Raw genomic sequence first — 24,865 nt, forward strand, 5'->3', positions numbered from 1 at the left:
TCAAAAATACTATTAATTTAAAATATTAGACGGGATGAAACGCGAACGACTGACATAGGAAGGAACACGAGAAAGAAGGAAGTGGTGGCGCAAGTGTGCCCAGTAGACGCATAAAGGTTGCGCAGACGAAAGACAGGGAAGTAGCTAGACTCACGGATACTTGCCATAATAAGGAAAAATAAAAAAGCTAGACAGATTGTTTGTAATCTACTAGAGGCTATAAGAAATTAGAAGGGTGAATAATAACACTTAGAGGAAAATAACATAGTTAAATAGTAAGCATAAACATAAATAAATAGGAACTATGAGAAAGGAGGGCACCTCTAGTAACGGGGATATATACGGCAGTGAAAGGTCACGCATGCGCAGATAGTAGGATGAAGTATGCAGGATCGAAAAATAAGAGGATATGACGTAAGGATGGCAGCACTGCCGCAGTAAAATACAGTAGTGTGAGGAAATAATGGTTCCTATACTAGAATAAGTATATAGCGGTATCGATATAAAGGTACACTCGCAGGAACGGACTGAATGATAATAAATATAATTAAAGAAACTCACGGGAATTCAGGAGAAAAATAAAAGATATATAGAAATTTATTAGCTTGAAATATTAACCTTTACAACACCTATAATAAAGAAACGTATAATAGACACCAAAAGCACCAATATTCTGACATACATAATAACGATCCAGGCACCAAACTCTCCTTCTTTTAAGGGGTCCCAGCTTAAGGTGTGAGGTACCGTGCCGAGAAGCCCGTGGCTACAGGGACCAAAATCGTGTAGCCATGAACGGTCCCTCGGGGGTACCTGCCGCCCCCCCCGAGTAATCCAGGCTTACCTGCGCAAGGCGGCTCTGCGTAGGTGGACCCTAAATTCCGACCACTCTCGTGGGACCAAATATGAGTAATCAAAAAACAAACAAACAAAAAACACAAACTGGACTGGAAACCAAGGATACGAAAATAGGCAAGGATAAGGAAACGAATAGGAACATGGATCAATATATAACCGAGGAGACATACTGGATCAGCACGGAAAACGAATTAAGGAAAAAGCAAGTAGGTTCTAATGAGAAACCGAAATGGAACGAGAAAGGGCAAAGCGACCCAAGCCAAATATTCAGGCCAATGCGAACGCTTTCTAGAAGCCCAGTGCGTATAAGCCAGGATATAGCAATGACAGATGTAGATCTAACGGGTGACGAAGAAGAAAATGTCTTTATAGAAGAAGAAAATAGTAATAAAGGCCAGCCCGAAATAGAGAGAGAGAGCGAAGGAATAGGAGGGTCGAGACAAAAAAGTAAGTTGGGAGGAGTGGATACCACCCTTATGGGAATCGAGCAGATCCTAAGAATGCTTAAAGTACAGAACGACATAGTTCTAAATTACCTAGAAAGGGTTAAAAATGCAAACCCGACCGCATTAAAATCAAGCAGAGAAATGAGCAAAGATTTAAACAATGCAAGGGACCTTATTATGATTGCCGCACAAGTTTATAGAGAAGAAAAAGATAAGCAGGCAGAAAGGGAAAGAGTAGAAGATGACAAAACAAAATGGATCATGGAAAACATGAACAATATAAACAAACGTATAGAAAAACTGGGAGAAAGAGATGAAAAAATAAATAACATTCAAAAGAGAAAAAATATAACACCACCGGAGCTGGAATCAAGGACAAAAAAGACAAGGGTGCAAAATAAAGAAGGCAGGGCGCTACCAACTATTAAAAGGGTGGAGATAATCAGAAACGGCGAAGGGGCCTCTTCCGACTCGGAGTGGGAGACGATAAAAACAAAAAGAAGGAAAGAGGAGAATAAAGATAGAAGGAAGTCGACGAATACAGGGGATGAGGAAAAAAAATATAAACAAAGAACAATGACATCAGTTAAAAAAAACGAAGCAATCACAATCAGTGTAAACAAAGAAAGAACTTACGCTGACGTGACTAAAGAGTTAAGACAAGGGATGGGAGCAGATGTTAAAGGAGTCAAAAGAATTAGACAAACTAGGACAGGGGATATTCTAGTGGAATTCGAAAACCAGACGGACAGTACCGAGTTCCATGAAAAAGCGAAGGCGGTGATGGGTGACAGAGCAGCAATAAGGAGGCTCAAACCCAAAGCCACAATTGAAATACAGGACATAGACCCGGCAGTCGACAAACTGGAATTATTAGAGAGCATAGCTAGGGAAGGTAAAGTAAAGGTAGAAGATCTCATCTGTAAGAATCTTAGAAGAGCCTACATGGGAACCCAAGCGGCAATTGTGGAGGGTCCAGGTGAGCTGATGAGCAATATAAAAGATAATAAGGTGAAGATTGGGTGGGTATACTGTAGGGTCAGACAGTTACCCACAGTGATGCGTTGTTTTAAGTGCCATAACTTGGGCCACGTTGCAGCAAGGTGCGCGGTAGTGCCTGAAGGAACTACCATATGTAGGAGATGCGGCGGAAACGGACATACAATGTCAGAATGTAAGTCAGAAAAAGCGAGGTGCACAATTTGTGCAGCCAAAGGAGGAAAAGAGACAGAGCTCAACCATATAGCAGGCTCACTAAAATGTGCCCTATACAAAGAGGCAGTCGTGGGGAAAAGCAGAAAACAATAAAATTCAACGTCCAAATACTCCAAATAAATCTGAATAAATGTAGATTGGCGCAGGACTTGCTTGAGGAATCAGTAAATAGAATCAACCCAGACATTGTTATGATAACAGAGCAAAATAAAAGTAAAGATAACTGGTTCAATGACAAAAAGGGTGATGCGGCTATCTGGATAACAAGTAAAGGCATAGAAAAGGGAAATAAGATAAAAGTACTCAAACAAACAATAGGAATGATAGCAATAAGCTACAACGAAACACTAATAATAAGTAGCTACATATCACCAAATATAGATGAAGAAACGGTAGAAAATAGATTAGACGAAATTGCCGCTATAATAAGATCCAAGGAATGGCCCGGTATTGTGCTGGCCGGTGATCTAAATGCCAAGTCTCCACTATGGGGCAGCAGCGTATGGAACCCTAGAGGAAGAAATGTATTAGAATTCATGATGGGTGAAAACCTTTCATATATATTTACAGAAGGGGGAAATACATGCACTAGAGGAACGGGTTCAAAAATAGATATCCTAATAACGAGTGTAAGTCTAGTCAACAGGGTGAAAACCAGTATGGTACTTACCGAATTTACGGGATCAGACCATCAGTATTTATATCACGAAATCAATATCGGAAAACCTGAAACAAAAAACAATATTAATAAGGAGGGGAGAGAACTTATTCTAGATGAAAAGAAATATATACAAACCTTCCTAGAGAAGTACGGAAATAAGGAGAACATTGAACATAAAATTGGGGACAGCATAATTGATATAAAGAATACTTTACAAGAAATATGCGAAATAGGAAACTCCTGTATGAGTGAAAAAAAGAAAAACCTTAGGAAAAACCCGGTACATTGGTGGAAACCTGAGCTTGGGAATTTTAGGGAGAAATCCAAAAAAATGCGGAGAAAGGTAACAAGATTAAGAAGGAAAAAAGCAAAGGGGGAACTAGACATAGCAGAAAATGAATATAGGCAGGCCAAGAGGGAATTGAATAGGGAAGTCAGAAATGCGAAGAGGGAATCGTGGGATAAGTTACTGGAAACCGTAGATAGGGATGTCTGGGGCAAGCCGTACAAATCGGTGATGAAAAAAATTAGGAAGAGCACTCCCCCAATTAAATTAGACCTTGAGCAAACAAAAGAAGTAATTGGAGGACTGTTTATGCTAAATGATGTAGAGAAAACAGGGAGTGATAGTAGAAACGAGGCAGAAGGAAGGAATGAAAACGAAATAGGAATAGGTGAGGAAAAAAAGGAAGTAGAGGGGGAAGAAGAAATTACAGAAGGGGAAATAATGGCTGCCTGTAAAAAAATGGCGGTCAAAAAGGCAGCAGGTCCTGATGGGATAACAGCCAAAGCAGCAAAAGAGATAGGGATGGGGGCGACGCAATTCTGGAAAACCCTACTAAATAAATGCATGGATAGGGGATACTGGCCGGAGGAGTGGAAGACCACAAGACTGGTTCTCCTCCCCAAAGGTAAGTCAACAAATGAAGGGGGGGATATTAACAAAATAAGTCCTTCAGACTTTAGGCCGCTATGCATCGCGTCAAACATTACAAAAATATTCGAACAGATAGTAAAAAATAGATTACATAAAGCCATAAAAGGGAATGACCTGTCGCCACAGCAATATGGATTTAGGAAAGGACTTGGGACCGTCCACGCCATGGGGGAAGTTATGCAACACTGGGACAATGCGAAAAAAAAGGGCAGGCATTGTTTATTAATACTGCTAGACGTAAAAAATGCGTTCAATTCTTTGAAATGGAAGAGCATAGTAAGAGAAATGGAAAAAAGAAAGTTCCCCCAGAAAATAGTGGGGCTTATAAAATCCTACTTGAATAATAGATGGCTAATAATAAACACGAAAAACGGGAAAGAAAAAATACAAGTATTCGGAGGAGTCCCACAAGGGTCCATCATAGGTCCATTCATGTGGAATCTGGTTTATGATGGACTACTGAAGGTAAAATTACGAAAAGACGTGTACCTAGTGGCCTTCGCGGATGATATAGGGATAGTCATTATCGAAAAAAATTTAGAAATAATGAAAGAAATTGCAAATGAAACCATGAAGGACCTCATCAGGTGGTATGAAAGCGAAGGTTTGGAACTAGCGGCACACAAATCGGAATCTATATTGCTGACCGGAAGGAAAAACCCGGAAGGCATAGTAGTTAAAATAGGAGATAGCCAAATACCAGTCTGCAATAAGGCTAAATACTTGGGGGTCGTCTTTGAGTGTAACCAGGTATTTAAACAACACATAAAGGCAGCCACAGACAAGTCTAGCAAATATGCAGTACAACTGAGTATATTGATGAAAAACACTAAGGGAGCAGGGGATAAAGCTAGAATGCTGTACTACAATATAGTGAAATCTGTAGTAATGTATGGAGCCCCGATATGGGCGAGGGCCCTAAACTACAAACTGAATGTAAACTTACTGAGGGGCACTCAAAGACTACCCCTAAACCGACTGTGTAAGGCGTATAAAACAGTGTCTACGGAGGTGCTGTGTGTGGTTACAGGGCAGATACCTTGGGATATGGTAGCCCTGGAAACCGAGAGAATCTTCCGTAGAATGAGGAAATTTGAAGAAGAAGAAAAAATAGAACCCAAATCGCTAGAAATCAGAAATAAAACGATAAAAAAGATTAAAGAAGAGGAACGCGAAATCACGAAAGAACGGTGGCAAGAAGAATGGCAGAGAACCGAGAAAGGAAGGTGGACAAATAAAATAATACCAGACATTAACGAATGGAATAAGGGGAAAATCCCGACACTGAACTACCACCTGGTTCAAGTCCTTACCGGACACGGATGCTTCGGGAGCTACCTAAATAAAATCAAAAAAGAAGAAACACCTGAATGCTGGTTCTGTGAAAATCCGATGGACGACGTAGAACATACGCTATTTCAGTGCCCCAGATGGGAGACAGAAAGAGTAGATCTACAGAGAAGCATACAACCAGATAGATGGGATGTGGAAACCTTCACAGAACTACTAAAGAAGGAAAAAGCGAACGCGCTAATTAGGAAATTCTGCGAAGACTGCCTAAAAACAAAAGAGAAATGGGAGAAAGACTATAGAGAGGAAATTAGAAAACAGAAATTAAGACAAAACGGAAACAACGGGACAAAAAGAAAACAAAAACAATAATGGGAAGAGTAATAGAACAAAGAACAGAAATATTAAAAAAGAATAAGGTATAGAAGGGAAAACAGTGTTGCCTGACAGACGCCAGGGGTGGAGGGTACGGTTTTGTTCCGCTATGGAGGGGATGAATTTACCATGGGTATGGGTACAGACCGTGGTTTCCTCCTCTTGATGGCGGAGCAGAGTAGCGAAAAATAAACCTAAACGAAAAGAAAATGAATTAGTAATTATAATAAATAGGCAATTATTAAATCATAAAATATATATACAAAGCCGTGGTATGAGCAGGGAAAAATCCTGATAAAGTATTAAAAAACAGCGAAACGACTGACTTAACAGTCATAAAGACGTTTAGGAAATTATTCTGGATACTTAAACGGAATAAGTTAATTACGTAATTGTGATACATATCTAGTCATTTACTTATATATTTACTTACATGGCATTTTACACCATTATATCTAGTCATTTTATCTGTGTTGACCGTTTTGTTCTATTTATTTAGTTGTGTATGTATTTATATTTATATCTATCTAATTTATGTGTATTTATTTATTATCTATTTATTGTGTATTTATTTATTTATTATTTATTTATCTAGAAATATATATATATATACAGGGAAGGTGGAACAAAAGGCTTTTTTAAATATTGGACAATAGATATGTATGACAATGTGTAATATAGTACAAACCAATAAAGGACGCAGGCGTAAAATAAAATAACGCCTGGCGGCCTGAAGTTTGAAGGATATAGGAGGATAGAAGTAAATTAAAAGGTAACAAAGCAACTTTAGTAAAATGGAAGGAACAAAAAATGGAAGTATAGATGCTTACCCCTGGGGAGCAGAACCAGATGGTACATCCGAAGGCAAGGCGTAGAGTTAACACAGGATTCAGGTCGACCCATTACGGAGGGTTATGAACTGCAAAAATAGACTAGTCAATAAGGTTAAACCATAGCTATAAATAAAAATGTAATTAACATAGAGCAACCGAGAAAGCGATACGTACCTACAGAGTACCAAGATTTAAGAGGGTACAGAGACTATTGTAACAGAAATAAAGCGGGTAAATCTTAATATAGAAAAATAAGTAGGCTTACCTCAAGGCGGAAACGATAGCTACAAGTTGCTGCGAAGACTGGGAAACTTTCCCACACATTAGCCGTAGCAGATTGAGGGAGAAAAGTGAAAACCAAGAGGGACTAACCTGAAAAGAGTAGAGTAAATTAATATAGACACCAAGGCGGATGAGGTAGGCTAATATTAGGTGGTAATAATTCCAAGACTGCGTCGATGTAGGTAGCATAGAACTAGAAAAGCAATAGATAAATTTGGAAAGAACAACAGAGAGAGCCGGCTGACAGATAAAGCACAAAGTAGGCAGGCTATACGCCATGACACTCTACCAAGCATAGAGTACAGGGTAGATAGATAGACATATGTAGTTAATAAATGGGACTGAGGTAATGAACCGATGAATAGGAATAAGAGATGGGTAAGTGTAACAAACGGAATAAAGGAACCAACATGGGTATATAATATGCACAAGAAGAATAAATAAATAAATCGATTCCACGTATATTGAATAAGCAAATTAAAATATACATTTTACATACAGAAGATGATGGACTTATTATATCTGTAAATGGAAGAGAATAGATATACGTGAGGTTAAGTGCTGTGAGGCAAAGAAATGACACCATAAGCGGTGAAAAAACAGAGGGAGACAACAAGGATGGGCTGAAGTAGTGCCGAAAGGCGGTTCCGGCCACATCCTGTCTCAAGGAAACAGGAAAGTCGGGGAGGGGGTTTTTAGTGGGTAGGCGACAGAAGTCGAGAGTCCCACACTACCAGGGGGGTCTTCTCCTCTCTCCTGGTGTGCCTAAATGCATTTTCCCCCTCCCCGCAAAAAAAAAAAAAAAAAAAAAAAAAAAAAGGTTAGGTTAGGTTAGGGTTAGGTTAGGTTAGGTTAGGTTAGGTTAGGTTAGGTTAGGTTAGGTTAGGTTAGGTTAGGTTAGGTTAGGTTAGGTTTAGGTTAGGTTAGGTTGGGTTAGGTTAGGTTAGGTTAGGTTAGGTTAGGTTGGGTTAGGTTAGGTTAGGGTTGGGTTGGTTAGGTTAGGTTAGGTTAGGTTGGTTAGGTTAGGTTAGGTTAGGTTGGGTTAGGTTAGGTTAGGTTAGGTTAGGTTAGGTTAGGTTAGGTTAGGTTAGGTTAGGTTAGGTTAGGTTAGGTTAGGTTAGGTTAGGTTAGGTTAGGTTAGGTTAGGTTAGGTTAGGTTAATAATGTAGTTAATTAATTAATAATCATCGAAAACGTGGTGTGCGTGTTACACGGCAGTTTGACGTCGTATTTCCGTTGTTCGGGGCGTTAATTATAAACATTTGACATTATTTAAGAACAATTCTTGTTTATTAAGAACGTTTCGTGGTGTGATTCCGTGTTTTTTGAGTGATTTTATGATTAATTTGTGATTAACTTTGTTAATGAAAGCATGCAGGAACTGACAGGTTCGCAAGATGGCCGCCGTAGTTGAAGAAAGACAGACGGCTGCACGCGCGGCCAGGCCTTGGGTAGAAGAGGACAGACGATGAGAAACTAGGTCAACGGTTTGGTGACGTATTACTTTAATCTTTAATCTTTTATTGCGTTTTTATTCATTTGTTTAACGTTTATTGCGATGATTTATTAAGTGATTTATGTGAAAGTGCGTCGATATTTTTCGATATTTTTCGATATTTTGTTATTATTAGTATTATTAATATTGATCCATTTATTATTACTATTTGGTTGCATGTGTTTGACTGGCACGTTACCCCGCTGTATTATTTAATTATTTTCGTTTATTAATACATTCGATTGTTCGATTTTTCGATTAATCGATTATATTATCTCGTTTATTCGGTGATTGTTCGAGGCATAGCCTTTCCATTTATTCTATCTGTCATTTTAACGTGTTTATTCTACGTATATTTTATTTTATTTTATTTTATTTCTATTTTCATTTATTTTCATGTTCGATTTATTATTTTATTATTCTATTGTTTATGGTGTATATCTTCCTTCACCGTTCGTCGTCCATTATACAGTTATATTTCATTCCGTTTTGTATTTTGTGTTATTCTGTGTTATTTGTTCATTTACTTATTTATTTATTTAGTTGTTAGTTATTTATTTATTTATTTATTAAATGCGGTGGGGTGATGTGCATTGATGATTTGTGCAACTCGCGTAATATTGATTATTGTTTATTTTATTCTGTATCATTGACGTCTCTTTATTTATTATTTATTTAATCGCAACGATATAATTATATAATATATAATGTGCTTAATAAATCTGCGCAATCTACATCTTGTTCCGTTATTTCATTGTTCAATTCATTTATCGTTCCACTGTTATTGCATTTGCCGGTGTTGTTCTTTTATTTTGTTTTGTGAATCTTACCGGTTAATTATCGGTTATCAATGGTTTATGTCAGTGTATAATGTGTGTTCATGGTTTACTTGGCTTGCATTGCTGTTTCGTTGATTAGTTCAAGTTCATTTTCATTATCATTTCATTTTCTTTTATTTTCATTTTCATTTTCTTTTATTTTCATTTCATTTTATATTTGGACGAAGCAGCAGTGTAATATGCTTAAATGAATGAATTGAACAATCCGGGTTTTGTTATTAACTATTAACTATTAACTGTTTTTCTTTTAGTTTCAGTTTCAGTTTCAGTTTCGGTTTCGGTTTTGTTTTAGTTTTATTTCAGTATCAGTATGATTGTTTTAAAGTGTTGCGTGATGAGTGATTGATTGTGATTGTTTTGTGCTCTTGGCGTAGTCTGTTTTGTGTAGTTTATTGTTAGGTGGTGGGTGTTCATTCACATTCACTTTCCTTTCCTTTCCTTACTTACAATTTTATCACATTCATGTTTTCATGTTTTCATGTTTTCATGTTTGCATGTTTTCATGCTTTCATGCTTGTTCATTTCTTTTATTCACACCTTCTTACCTTCTTTCCTCTTAATCTTTCAGCTCCTTAACGGTCTCATTCATTCATTCATTGTGCATTCTCTCATTAATTCTGCTCAGTTCTGGTCAATTAAAGTTAATGAATATGATTTATTTATCTTGCTTTAATTCGCTTTCTGTGATGACAAATGGTTCTGTCTATTCAAATGCTTTGATTGTGCGTGATTTATTATAATCTTGTTATTTAAGTATCCTTATTTATTTACTTATTCGCTTATTATTTATACAGTCTATATACTGGTGTAGTGCTTATTGAACTACGTACTTTATAATTTATCTGGCTTAATTGTCGCTTTAATTACTTTATTTTGAAACGTCATTTAATAATTAGGTCTATTCGCATTTGCATTGACATGAGCATTTGTCATTCACCATTTATCATTTATAATTTATAATTTAGCTTATAATGTACCTTGCTGAGGAAATAGGGTGTTGTAGTTAATAAATTCTATGGTTATATATTATTGAATTCATTTCTTGTATTTCGTATCCTATTTAGTATATTCCATTTTGTTTTACATTATATTATGTGATTACATTATTTATATTATGTTGGTTACTGCCTTCATTTTGTACTTTATGACTTATGACTGAATAACTATTGCCTTACTTAGCTCATTTAGTATCTTTAATTGACTACTTCATTGTTTAGTTGTTCATTCTTTTATTCTACTCTGTCAATGTTCATTTATTCTGAAATGAATTGAATTAAAGTAATTGTTATGACTTAGTTTATTTATTTAACTCATGATGGTACAAAGTTCTGTAGTTCTGTAGATTGTATTAATATATTTATGATTTATTTCCATATGGTTATTCTTTATTCTATATTTTATAATTTAATATACTTATATTTATATATATTAATTCATCTGTGCCACATTATCACTGTTATTGCTATTTACTTATTTCATTATCGCTTCTTGATTTGGTTTTGATTGGTTGATTGGTTTTGATTTGCCTGTGCATTCTTGATATTCATTGGACATTTTGATGTTCTTGATATTCTTTAATTCAATTTATCCACGATGTCTCTCTCTGGTCATAATGTTGCTCTTCCATGACGATGGGCTGTTTCTGTAAATGCAATTAATTTAATATTCATGTCACTAGTATGGGTTATTTCTGTTGTTTATAGTATGTTGCAACTACCTTACCTTGTTTCCTTTCTTTCTCCTTTTCTTTTCCTTTTCAGTTGCAATTCAGCTCTCTTATTTGTTATTTCCTTTAACTAGTCCTTGCATGCTGGCTTTGATACTGCTTTGACACATTGGGGTTGTGATTCTGTAAATAATTGTCTTTGTCATGCGTTATCACATCACTGATTTTACTTTTAATGGTTTTCTACTTTACCTTACTTGTACTTGCTGGTATTCTGCTGTTTCTCTCTTCCTTCCTTGATCCATTCATCCATTCATCCACTCTGATCAGCTGAAGTTGGTGATTTGATTTGACTTGATTTATCTTTATCTTAATTTATCTTAATTTATCTTAATTTTGTTATTTTTCTGTGATGCTGAATGGTTTTGTCTATTCAAGTGCTTTGAAGGTGCATGGTTTCTGTTTAATTCACCATTTTAAATGTTAGTTTTTAATACTCTACTTGTTGAGTTATTTATTTATCTCTACGCTATACAGTAGCACAGCGTTAATTGAACTACGCAGTCTACATTTGATTTGATTTAGTTGCTATTTACCCACTTTTTTGAAATGTCATGCAATAATCGGTTCTATTTGCATTTGCATTGACATGACCATTTATCATTGACCAAATACCGCTCACAATTTAACTTATAATTTACTTGTGTAAAGGAATAGAGTATTTCATTAATAATCTTCACAGTTATATTTTAGTGAGCCCACTTCTTGAATTTTGTATTCTATTTCATTATATTTCATTTGTTTTATGTTATATGACGTCACATTGCATTGTATCACACTGCGTTACTTTATTATTTACATTATGGTGGTCACGGCTTTCACTTTATCCTTAACGCTTTCCTATTTACTACATTATTTAATTTCTTGAATTAATAACTTCACTGATCAGTGGTTCATTCATTCATTCTTTCATTCTCTCATTTGTTCTTCTTCTGAATTAAATTGAATTGAAGCTATTGTTATGATTTAGTCTAATTGTATGTTCATGGTGGTACAAAGTTTTGTAGATTATATTAACATATTTATGGTTTACTTTTATGCGGTTATTCTATATTTAATATATTTAATATATTTAATATACTTATATTTTATATTTTAATTTATTTGTGTCACGCTATCACTGTCTATCACTATTTTATTTATTTCACTGTCGCCTTCTTGATTTGTCGCCTGTTATATATCCTTGGATATTTTGATTCTTTTTGGTTATTCTTTAATTCAATTAATTCATGATGTCCCTGTCTGGTATTGGTATTGTGTAGTTCTTTCATAACAGGGTGAAAGTGTGCTTTTCTGTGGGAATTAATATGCATGTTATTAAGTTGTGCTATTCCTGTTTATTTTATGATGCGTTATTACAATTATTATCTTACCTTGCCTGTTTCCTTTTCTGAGTTGACTATCAGGCTTCCTTAATTGGTAATCTTGTTCTTGTTCGTTTTCTTAATGAGTCTTCTTACACTGTTCTGGTTTCTTGCTGACATTCCTTGTTTGACACATTAGGGTTAGGGCTAAGGTTATATTTCTGTAAATTCTGTCACCCGACATCTTTGAAAGTGTCTATTCTATGGTTTATGTTATCTATGGTTATCTATGGTTATACTATCTATGGTTATATTATTTTGAAATTTTGAAATTTTGAAATTCACTCCACTGTATCTTTACTTTATCTTATTCTCTTATTCTGTTTTATATCACATATATTGTGCTGATTATTTTGCTTACACATTATACCTTATACTATACTTTACAGATTGCACTTTACATTCCACATTTTCTCTTTTTCTTAATTTCTTAATTTGTAATTTATAATTTCATAATCTCTTCAATTGATGGCTCGTATTTAATATTGTTAATTGTTTATTTATTCATTTTACTTGATTGATCAAGGCCAGTAGATTGATTATTGTTTTTTCTTTTATGATGAATGGTTTTTTCTGTGCAAGTGTCTATTTAATTTATCTACAATTGACGGATAATGGTTTGACTGTTAAATATCAGGCTTACTTGTTCGATTATACAATGATGTGGTGCTTAATTAGATACGTGCTTTATATTTGATTTTATTTTGATTTTGATTTTGTTGTTTTATTTATTCTTGATACCTCATATGGCGATCAGTTTCTACTTTCTATTTCTAGTTTCTATTTTAACTACGCAGTTAATGTTTGATTTGTTTATCGCTTTAGTTATTTATCTTAATACCTCATTCAATAATCGGTCCTTCTTACATTTGCACTGATATGATCATTTATCATTTATTATTTACAATTTGACTTATGGTCCTGCTTTGACGGGGAAGTGGGTAATTGGGATGATAATCTTTACGGTTATGGTATACGTTCAGTTCAATTTCGGTATTTTGTATTCTATTATATTACATTACATTTCATATTCCTTACATTATATCTCTATTCTTTACATTATATTTCTTTTACCTTATATTAATTTTCTTCACACTACATTACACTGCATTACATTACATTGCATTGCACTGCTTTACATCAGGTTACATTACATTATACTGTTTTGCGTCACATTACATTATTTTACATTGTGTTGTTGGATTACGGCCTTCAATTCATAATTTATGTCTTATTATTTACCTCACTCTTCTTTAATATCTTTAATTAACTACTTTACTGTTTTGTCGCTCATTCTTCCATTCTCTCATTTGTTCTTCATTCTGAATTAAATTGAATTGAAGTTATTGTTATTGTTATGATTTAGTTTTAATTATAGGTTCATGGTGGTACAAAGTTTGTAGATTATATTAACATATTTATGTTTACTTTTATGCGGTTATTCTATATTTAATACATTTAATACATATATATTTATATTTTAATTTAATTGTGTCACGTTATCACTGACTACCACTATTTTATTCCATTTCCTGTCGCCTTCTTGATTTGTCGCCTGTTATATATCCTTGGATATTTTGATTCTTCTTCGATATTCTTTAATTCAATTAATTCGCGATGTCTCTCCCTGGCATTGGTATTGCGTAGCCCTTTCACAAAGGGTGACAGTGCCTTTCTGTAGGAATTAATGTGCATGTTATTCAGTTGTGCTTTTCATGTTTATTGTGCGTTGCCACAATCTTTATTTACCTTGCTTGTTTCCTGTCCTTGAGTTGACAATCAGGGTTCCTTAATTGGTAATTTGTTCTTCTTATCCCTAACGAGTCTTCTTACACTGTTCTTGCTTCCTGTTGACATCCTTGTTTTGACACATTAGGGATTAGGGTTAAGGTTATATCTCTGTAAATTCTGTCACCTGACATCTTTGAAGGTGGCTGTTCTATGGTTTATATTATCTATGGTTATATTATTTCGAAATTCACTTCACTGTATCTATGCTATACCTTCACGGTATCATTCATTCTTTATTTTCTTTTCTTTTATATCACAGTGTATTGTGCTGGTTATTTTGCTTGCACATTACACTTTACGGCTTGCAGTACACTTTCCCATTTCATTTTCACTTCCTCTTCGCTTTTTCTTATTTCTTTATTTACTCAATTTCTCGGTTCCTCAATTTCCCAGTTTCTTAATTTCTATAGTTGTGCTCGCAGTCATATATTCAATCTTTCGTTATTCACTTATTATTTACTCATTACTATTTATTTATTTAGTCATTCATTCGTTCTTTGCTCATTGTTTATCTGATTAATAGTCAAAGGGTTTAATTTATTTTACTCTAATTTCTTTCCTTTGTGCTGACAAGCGGTGTCCACAATTATTTACGGTTTATGATTTATAATTTATAATGTGTAGTTTATAATTTATGATTTAACTTGTAGGCTATTCTGGTTAAGAGATGGAATATTGTAGCTAATAATCTGTACGATTGTACTATATTATTTCATTAAACACACTTCTTGTATTTGTATTTTGTATTTTACTTTAGTATAATACCTTCTGTTTTACATTATATTACGTGACACTACGTTATATTGCGGAACATTACATTATTACATTATCATACTATGTTGATTACTACCTTCGCTCTGTCACTGTTCATTCATCCTGAATAAAATTGAACTAAAGTAACTGTTATTATTTAGTTTATTTTAACACACGATGGTACAAAGTTCGGTAGATTGTATTAGTATTAATATATTTATGATTTGCTTCCATGGTTATTCTTTATTTATATTGTATTTAATATATTTATTATTACTCTAATTTATTAGGTCGCGTTATCGCTGTTATACATTTTGTTTCATTATCGCTTCTTGATTTGTTCTTGATTTCCCTGTGCATCCTTGATATTCATTAATGTTTTGGTGTTCCTTTGATTTCCTTTAATCCAGCTTATTCATGACGTCTTTCTCTGGTCATAATGTTGCTCTTCCATGATGGTGGGCTGTTTCTGTAATTTAAATTAATAGTCATGTCATCAGTATGGGTAATTACTGTTGTTTTATAGTATGTTGCATTACCTTACCTTGTTTCCTTTCTTTTCTTTCCTTTTCAGTTGCAATTCAGTTCTCTTATTCAATGTCGTTCCTTTTAGCTAGTCCTGCATGCTAGTTTTGACACCGTGGCTTTGGCGCATTAGGGTTTGCTGAAAATAATTGTCATTTGTCTTTGTTATCTCATCTCTGAATTTTACTTTTCAATGGTTTATTTTACTTTACCTTACTCGTACTTGCTAGTATTCTGTTGTTTCTCTTTTCCTTGATTTATTCATTCATTCATTCATTCATTTATTCATTATTCGTTATTCATTCATTTATTTATTCTGACCAGTTGAGGTTGGTGATTTGATTTGATTTATCTTAATTAATTTTGCTATTCTTCTGTGATGATGAGTGGTTTTGTCCATTCAAATGCTTTCATGCTGCGCGGGTTCTGTTTAATTTCACCATTTTAAATATTAGTTTAGAGTACTTTACTTATTGATTGATTGATTGATTTATTCTTACACTATGCAGTAGCATAGTGTTTAACTGAATTACACAGTTTACATTTGATTTGATTTATTTACATGTTGTTTATTTCCTTATTTTGAAATGTCATGAAATAATTGGTTCTATGTACATTTGCATTGACACGATCACTTATCATCCACCATTTACCATTTAACATATAATTTACTTTGGTAAAGAAATAGAGTATTTAGTTAATAAGCTTTACGGTTATATTTTGAGTCCACTTCTTGTATTTTATATTCTACTTTATTTTATTATATATCATTTGTTTTACATTATTATATTACATTGCATTATATTACACTGTGTTGCTTTACCCTATATTATTACATTATGCTGGTCGTGGCTTTCACTTTATACTTTACGCTTCCTATTCACTTCATTCTCTTTAATTTCTTTATTAATAACTTCACTGATAATTCGTTCATTCTTTCACTCCGTTATTGTTCATTCATTCTGTATTAACTGAATTAAAGTTACTGTTATGATTTAGTTTAATTTTATATTTATGGTGGTACAAAGTGTTGTAGATTAAATTAATATATTTATGGTTTGCTTTGATGCGGTTATTCTATATTCAATATACTTATATTTTATATTTAGTTATTTGTGCCGCGTTATCACTGTTTATCACTATTTATTTTATTTTACTGTCGTTTCCTTGGTTGTCACCTGTTATATCCTTGGATATTCTGATTCTTTTTTGATATTCGTTAATTCAATTAATTCATGATGTCTCTCTCAGGTATTGGTATTTTATAGTTCTGTCATAATAGGGTGACAGTGTGCTTTTCTGTGGGAATTAATGTGCATGTTATTAAGTTGTGCTATTCCTGTTTATTTTATGGTGCGTTGTTACAATTATTATCTTACCTTGCTTGTTTCCTTTTTCTGAGTTGACTATCAGGCTTTTTAGTAGGTAATCTTGTTCTTGTTCCCATTCTTAACGAGTCTTCTTACACTCTTCTTGCTTTCTGTTGACAATCCTTGTTTTGACACATTAGGGGTTAGGGTTAAGGTTATGTATATTCTGTTACCCGACATCTTTGAAGGTGTCTATTCTATGGTTTATGTTATCTATGGTTATATTATTTTGAAATTCACTTCACTGTATCTATGCTATACCTTCACGGTATCATTCATTCTTTATTTTCTTTTCTTTTATATCACAGTGTATTGTGCTGGTTATTTTGCTTGCACATTACACTTTACGGCTTGCAGTACACTTTCCCATTTTCATTTTCACTTCCTCTTCGCTTTTTCTTATTTCTTTATTTACTCAATTTCTCGGTTCCTCAATTTCCCAGTTTCTTAATTTCTATAGTTGTGCTCGCAGTCATATATTCAATCTTTCGTTATTCACTTATTATTTACTCATTACTATTTATTTATTCAGTCATTCATTCGTTCTTTGCTCATTGTTTATCTGATTAATAGTCAAAGGGTTTAATTTATTTTACTCTAATTTCTTTCCTTTGTGCTGACAAGCGGTGTCCACAATTATTTACGGTTTATGATTTATAATTTATAATTTGTAGTTTATAATTTATGATTTAACTTGTAGGCTATTCTGGTTAAGAGATGGAATATTGTAGCTAATAATCTGTACGATTGTACTATATTATTTCATTAAACACACTTCTTGTATTTGTATTTTGTATTTTACTTTAGTATAATACCTTCTGTTTTACATTATATTACGTGACACTACGTTATATTGCGGAACATTACATTATTACATTATCATACTATGTTGATTACTACCTTCGCTCTGTCACTGTTCATTCATCCTGAATAAAATTGAACTAAAGTAACTGTTATGATTTAGTTTATTTTAACACACGATGGTACAAAGTTCTGTAGATTGTATTAGTGTTAATATATTTATGATTTGCTTGGTTATTCTTTATTTTATATTGTATTTAATATATTTATTATTACTCTAATTTATTAGGTCGCGTTATCGCTGTTATACATTTTGTTTCATTATCGCTTCTTGATTTGTTCTTGATTTCCCTGTGCATCCTTGATATTCATTAATGTTTTGGTGTTCCTTTGATTTCCTTTAATCCAGCTTATTCATGACGTCTTTCTCTGGTCATAATGTTGCTCTTCCATGATGGTGGGCTGTTTCTGTAATTTAAATTTAATAGTCATGTCATCAGTATGGGTAATTACTGTTGTTTTATAGTATGTTGCATTACCTTACCTTGTTTCCTTTCTTTTCTTTTCCTTTTCAGTTGCAATTCAGTTCTCTTATTCAATGTCGTTCCTTTTAGCTAGTCCTTGCATGCTAGTTTTGACACCGTGGCTTTGGCGCATTAGGGTTTGCTGAAAATAATTGTCATTTGTCTTTGTTATCTCATCTCTGAATTTTACTTTTCAATGGTTTATTTTACTTTACCTTACTCGTACTTGCTAGTATTCTGTTGTTTCTCTTTTCCTTGATTTATTCATTCATTCATTCATTCATTAATTCATTATTCGTTATTCATTCATTTATTTATTCTGACCAGTTGAGGTTGGTGATTTGATTTGATTTATCTTAATTAATTTTGCTATTCTTCTGTGATGATGAGTGGTTTTGTCCATTCAAATGCTTTCATGCTGCGCGGGTTCTGTTTAATTTCACCATTTTAAATATTAGTTTAGAATACTTTACTTATTGATTGATTGATTGATTTATTCTTACACTATGCAGTAGCATAGTGTTTAACTGAATTACACAGTTTATATTTGATTTGAATATTTACGTGTTGTTTATTTCCTTATTTTGAAATGTCATGAAATAATTGGTTCTATGTACATTTGCATTGACACGATCACTTATCATCCACCATTTACCATTTAACATATAATTTACTTTGGTATAGAAATAGAGTATTTAGTTAATAAGCTTTACGGTTATATTTTGAGTCTACTTCTTGTATTTTATATTCTACTTTATTTATTATACAACATTTGTTTACATTATTATATTACATTGCATTATATTACACTGCGTTGCTTTACCCTATATTATTACATTATGCTGGTCGTGGCTTTCACTTTATACTTTACGCTTCCTATTCACTTCATTCTCTTTAATTTCTTTATTAATAACTTCACTGATAATTCGTTCATTCTTTCACTCCGTTATTGTTCATTCATTCTGTATTAACTGAATTAAAGTTACTGTTACGATTTAGTTTAATTTTATATTTATGGTGGTACAAAGTGTTGTAGATTAAATTAATATATTTATGGTTTGCTTTGATGCGGTTATTCTATATTCAATATACTTATATTTTATATTTAGTTATTTGTGCCGCGTTATCACTGTTTATCACTATTTATTTTATTTTACTGTCGTTTCCTTGGTTGTCGCCTGTTATATCCTTGGATATTCTGATTCTTCTTTGATATTCTTTGATTCAATTAATTCATGATGTCTATCTCTGGTATTGTTATTTTATAGTTCTGTCGTAATAGGGTGACAGTGTGCTTTTCTGTGGGAATTAATATGCATGTTATTAAGTTGTGCTATTCCTGTTTATTTTATGGTGCGTTGTTACAATTATTGTAATTATTATCTTACCTTGCTTGTTTCCTTTTTCTGAGTTGACTATCAGGCTTTTTAGTAGGTAATCTTGTTCTTGTTCCCATTCTTAACGAGTCTTCTTACACTGTTCTTGCTTCCTGTTGACAATCCTTGTTTTGACACATTAGGGGTTAGGGTTAAGGTTATATCTCTGTATATATTCTGTCACCCGACATCTTGAAGGTGTCTATTTTATGGTTTATATTATCTGTGGTTATATTATTTTGAAATTCATTTCATTGTATCTATACTATACCTTCACGGTATTTCATTCTTTCTTTCTTTATTTCTTTCTTTATTTTAAATTCTTTATTCTTATTTTCTTAATTCCTCAATTCTCCTTTATTATTTAATCACCTTAATCGCGTTTAATTATGTTATTACGTTTATTATTATTGATTATTATTTACTATTATTGACTATTATTTACTGTTTATTATTCACTATTGTATTCATCTGTCAGCTGTTACTTTACTTTACTTTACTTTATTTTTAGTTTTTAGCTTTTAGCTTTTAGCTTTTAGCTTTTAGCGTTTGCCTTTAGCTTTCAGCTGTTATTTACTTATTGTTTATGGGATGTTCTAATCATGGGCTTCATGGGCCCCGTGGGCTCATGGGTTATTATCCATCATCCACTGTAGTTAGATAGATGGATTGTCGCATTTACATTCAAAGCATGCTTATCATGAGTGAGTGAGCATTTGAGTGTTTGTGTGTGAGTGTAAAGCATGTATGGGACATGTCATCGAGGGTTGCAGCGTACGAAGAGGTGGCGCGGTCACGCCGGGATGGTGTGATCCTTGAGGATATCCCCCCGGTGCCGACCGTTGTCGAAGAAAAATATGTTCCTGCCTCTGCAGGTCGGCGTGATGACCTCAGGGATAAGGCACATCATCAGCAACCTACCAGGCGGACGAAGAGGGGGCACGGCCAACTGTGGAGATACGATGTCCCTGTCCTGGCCGTGCTGAAGTACAACCCCTGTCCTGGCATTAGGGCTAGGTAGGCGAAGAGGTGGCGCGGTCACGCCGGGAAGGCGCGATCCTGGAGGATGCCCCGGTGCCGACCGTTGCTGAAGAAAAACGGCCTGTCCTCGTGGCAGGTCAGGTGGGCGTGATGACATCTAGGAAAAGCCACATCATCAATATCAACCCACCAGGAGGACGAAGAGGGGCACGGTCAACTGTGGAAATACGATGTCCCTGTCCTGGCCGTGCTGAAGTACAACCCCTGTCCTGGTAGCACTAGGCAGGCGAAGAGTGGCGCGGTCACGCCGGGAAGGCGCGATCCTGGAGGATGCCCCGGTGCCGGCCGTTGCTGAAGAAAAATTCCTGCGTGTATTTCTCAGGTTTAAAATGTCCTTACCGCTAGATCGGAGGTGCAACGGCGTGGATCCGCAGATGCCCCATGTTACATGGCGTTTTTGCGGGAGGACGGAATAATGCGAAATGCATTGAATTGCCAAAACGCCGTTGTGGCTACGTTGGTAACCTGTTAGATATCCCAAAGGATGAATAGGTACTGGCGGCCCACACAGGGGAGAGGTTTTAGTGGGTAGTATATCCAGCCGCAGGACTGTCCCCTCTGGACTACCTGCTCAAGGTCGTCCCTTCTGGGCTGTGACCTACTCTTGGGCTAAACCCCACCCTTCGGGGTCGGGTTGCCAGGTTGCCCCCTTCTGGGGTTGCCTCTTTGGGTTTGCCTCCACCAAACGGGCGCCAGGCTGCCCCCTCAGGGCGGGTATGAGTCCCACACTGCCCGGGCCCTCACCAGCCGAATAGAGTGAATGAGGGAACAACCCGCGCGTGCGCAAATGCATTTCCTCTCTTATTAAAAAAAAAAAAAAAAAAAAGGGTAGGTTAGGTTAGGTTAGGTTAGGTTAGGGTTAGGTTAGGTTAGGTTAGGTTAGGTTAGGTTAGGTTAGGTTAGGTTAGGTTAGGTTAGGTTAGGTTAGGTTAGGTTAGGTTAGGTTAGGTTAGGTTAGGTTGGCATTCGGTGGTCATGTGCGTTGGTATACTCCGTATCGTGTACGTTTACGATGCTCGACGATGAGGTGGAAAGTATTGTGCAGCTTCACGGTTCATTCCCGGTTAATTTGTTTGGTCCAATTGCGATTGCTATTTATTGATTGATTTAATCCTCGTGTTAAATGTGTTAAACTGTTTATTATTTATTTCATTTATTTATTTATTTATTTATCTCCAGATTACTGTTCTTACTGTTTCTGCTAACCCCATCGGAGCAGGTAACCTGTGCGATTTCTGTCGCATCGCGATGCTAAGCGGCTGTATTTATTGATGGCCGTTGACGGTGATGTCTTCGTTAATTGATTAGCTAATTTCATACTCTAAGTAGATTTAGTAGATTCATACTTGCATTATGCTTATCATTAGTCAGTACCTGCAGTCCTCTCATTGCAGTGGCTGGTTTTTATAATTTTTTGTTAATTCGGGGTTGCCCAGTGTCGATTATGTAGATTGAGATAACCTATGACTGTTGATTTGATCTTGGTTGCTCTGGCAAATAATCTAGCCGTAACCTTTCTTTCTTGCTTGCATTCGCGCCTGATTGGGTGGGTACGGTATCTAATGGTTAATTGATCTAACTCTTACTCAATGCAACTGAGGTTTGCACGGTTCTAATTAATTACGTTACGTCATTGGTGTGATTGGGTTATTGGTATGATCTGTGTCTCAATGTTTCCTTTAGGGGGTCGGGGTTCTCTGACTTCAACTATTATCATAAAGCACTTTATTTGTCTTTCTATTGCTGTGCCCCTGGCGATAAGTTAACTGTACTTTCACTTCTATCTTATTTAACGTAGGATTGCTTTGATTTCAGTTGTGGTCATGATTCCGGTCTCCTCATGATTGGAAATAATCTTGATTGCAGAGAGTGCCAAGGCGAACAACTGATGGACTCATGGTGGCAATGGTTGTGGTGGGGAATAATGCTAAAGGAGTTTATGCTTGTAACGGTTCTTGGTAGGGCTTTCTTCTATGGGACACTGTATTGTGGCCTGGTATAGACAATATTGGTGGACATTAGCTGTGTGGAGTATGTTTCTATGTTCATCGATATTTATTAATACTATTTAACTCGGCTGATGGCCGAATCAGTTAATAGTTATGCGCGCTAACTTCTATTATATTACAAGCTTCTAGCTAATTAATTGACTGTTTAACGGCTGCTATTCAGATCTGCTTATTTACTTCCCTCCCTTCACAATACTTGCTGGTCTTGCTGCTTTGTTGCTTTATTGTTGCTTATTAATGCTTTGCCTCTACAGGTGCTGGGAGCCCGGTGGGAATTGAACGGGGTTTGATTGATCGGGCTGAATTGAGATGATCTGATTGGGATGGATCGTCCGGTTGCCCTGTGAAATTTTATGATACGGGTATAACCTGGAAATCCGTTGCAATCTGCTGCAATTTTGTTACAAATTATTAATGATCACGGTAATATCTTGTTTTTCTTTATATTATATTTTATATTCTTACTTGGCATGATTGTATTATACTGTTTACTGAATTATTAAATTGCTGAATTATTATTATTATTAACTACACGCGGCTTATAATACGTGATATCTTTATATATATTGGTGCCTCGGCTCGCTGTTGGCCCTGAAGTCGTTTAGTGGGAACGCAGCGAGCCGAGAGAACCAGAGACTAAATATTTCGGACCTTAAGTTAAGTGTTTCTGCCAGTTGTCTAATGCGGCACTCTTTCTCACTTGAATTGATTTAGTCAAGTGCTGGGTTGCTAGGTTTGGTATTTATTTATTATTTACTTCAGCTTGGTCAATTATTTACTTAATACTGCAGGGTTTTTGCGTGGTCTACTGATTATGTTATTGGGACGCTGTTACGCGTATCCTCGATTACGCCACTCTTTCTGATAAACTATTCTAGCTGTTAGAATAGTTATTTAACTGCTGATATTCCGATCTACTTACACCTTCCCTTGCCACAATACCTGCTAGTCATATCGTTGCCTGCTGCTTTATTGTTGCTTATTATGCTTTGCTTCTACAGGTGCTGGGAGCCCGGTTGGAATTGAACGGGGTTAGATTTGATCGGGCTGAATTGAGTTGATCTGGTTGGAATTAATAGATCGTCCGGTTGTCCTGTTAATCTTTATGATACGGGTAGCTGATAACCTGGTAATCTGCTGCAATCTGTTGCAATTTGGGTGCAAAATTATATAATCACGGTAATATCTTGATTTTCTTTATATTATATATTATATTCTTATTTTGAGCATGATTATATTGATTATACTGATTATTGAATTAAATTACTGAATTACTATTATTATTAATTATACGCGGCTTATAATACATGATATCTTTATAATACATGATATCTTTATATACTGATACCTCGGTTCGCTGTTGGCCCTGAAGTCGTCGGTGGGAATGCAGTGAACCGAGAGAATCAGCGACTAAATATTTCGGACCCTAACTTAAGCGTTATTGCCAGTTGTCTAATGCGGCACTCTTTCTCACTTATTAAATTAACTTAGTCGAGTGCTGGGTTGTTAGGTTTGGTATTTATTTATTTATTATCTACTTTAGCTTGATCAATTATTTATTTAATGCTGCAGGGTTTTGCGCGGCCTACTGATTATGTTATTGGGACGCTGTTATGCGTACTATCCTCGATTCGCCACTCTTTCTGATAAGCTATTCTAGCTATTAGAATAGTTATTTAACTGTTGATATTCCGATCTACTTATACCTTCCCTTGCCACAATACCTGCTAGTCATATTGCTGTTGCTTTATTGTTGCTTATTATGCTTTGCTTCTACAGGTGCTGGGAGCCCGGTTGGAATTGAACGGGGTTAGATTTGATCGGGCTGAATTGAGATGATATGGTTGGAATTAATAGATCGTCCGGTTGTCCTGTGAATCTTTATGATACGGGTAACTGATAACCTGGTAATCTGTTGCAATCTGTTGCAATTTTGTTACAAATTATTAATAATCACGGTAATATCTTGATTTTCTTTATATTATATATTATATTCTTATTTGAGCATGACTGTATTATACTGATTATTGAATTATTAAATTGCTGAATTATTATTATTATTAATTACACGCGGCTTATAATACATGATATCTTCATATATATTGGTGCCTCGGCTCGCTGTTGGCACTGAAGTCGTTCAGTGGGAACGCAGCGAGCCGAGAGAACCAGAGACTAAATATTTCGGACCTTAACTTAATTGTTTCTGCCAGTTGTCTAATGCGGCACTCTTTCTCACTTGAATTGATTTAGTCAAGTGCTGGGTTGTTAGGTTTGGTATTTATTTATTTATTATTTACTTTAGCTTGATCAATTATTTATTTAATACTGTGGGGTTTTGCGCGGTCTACTGATTA

The 24,865-nt window shown here is 35.0% G+C and overlaps 3 long non-coding RNA genes across 5 annotated transcripts; 1 reads left to right on the plus strand and 2 right to left on the minus strand.

Annotated features, from left to right (window-relative positions):
- Positions 1-10,510: 10,510 nt before the first annotated feature.
- On the minus strand, positions 10,511-12,863 carry LOC123988955. Its single transcript, XR_006830329.1, has 4 exons — positions 12,331-12,863; positions 11,150-12,250; positions 10,954-11,080; positions 10,511-10,873 (listed from the first exon to the last, which is right to left on the minus strand). It is a non-coding gene; the product is annotated as an uncharacterized LOC123988955 (long non-coding RNA).
- Positions 12,864-15,464: 2,601 nt separating this feature from the next.
- LOC123988954 lies at positions 15,465-19,816 on the minus strand. 2 transcript variants are annotated; one of them, XR_006830327.1, is made up of 6 exons: positions 19,474-19,816; positions 18,301-19,384; positions 18,106-18,227; positions 16,770-18,029; positions 15,603-16,689; positions 15,465-15,529 (listed from the first exon to the last, which is right to left on the minus strand). It is a non-coding gene; the product is annotated as an uncharacterized LOC123988954 (long non-coding RNA). The 2 variants fall into 2 exon arrangements; XR_006830328.1 differs by having other exon boundaries at positions 18,101-18,227.
- A 1,654-nt stretch (positions 19,817-21,470) lies between these two features.
- LOC123988957 lies at positions 21,471-24,850 on the plus strand. Of its 2 annotated transcripts, XR_006830335.1 has the most exons (6): positions 21,471-21,565; positions 21,682-21,786; positions 22,318-22,533; positions 22,766-22,934; positions 23,513-23,690; positions 24,291-24,850. It is a non-coding gene; the product is annotated as an uncharacterized LOC123988957 (long non-coding RNA). The 2 variants fall into 2 exon arrangements; XR_006830334.1 differs by having other exon boundaries at positions 21,471-21,786.
- Positions 24,851-24,865: the final 15 nt, after the last annotated feature.

The sequence above is a fragment of the Osmia bicornis genome, unplaced genomic scaffold (assembly GCF_907164935.1).
Source record: "Osmia bicornis bicornis unplaced genomic scaffold, iOsmBic2.1, whole genome shotgun sequence".
NCBI lineage: Eukaryota > Metazoa > Arthropoda > Insecta > Hymenoptera > Megachilidae > Osmia > Osmia bicornis.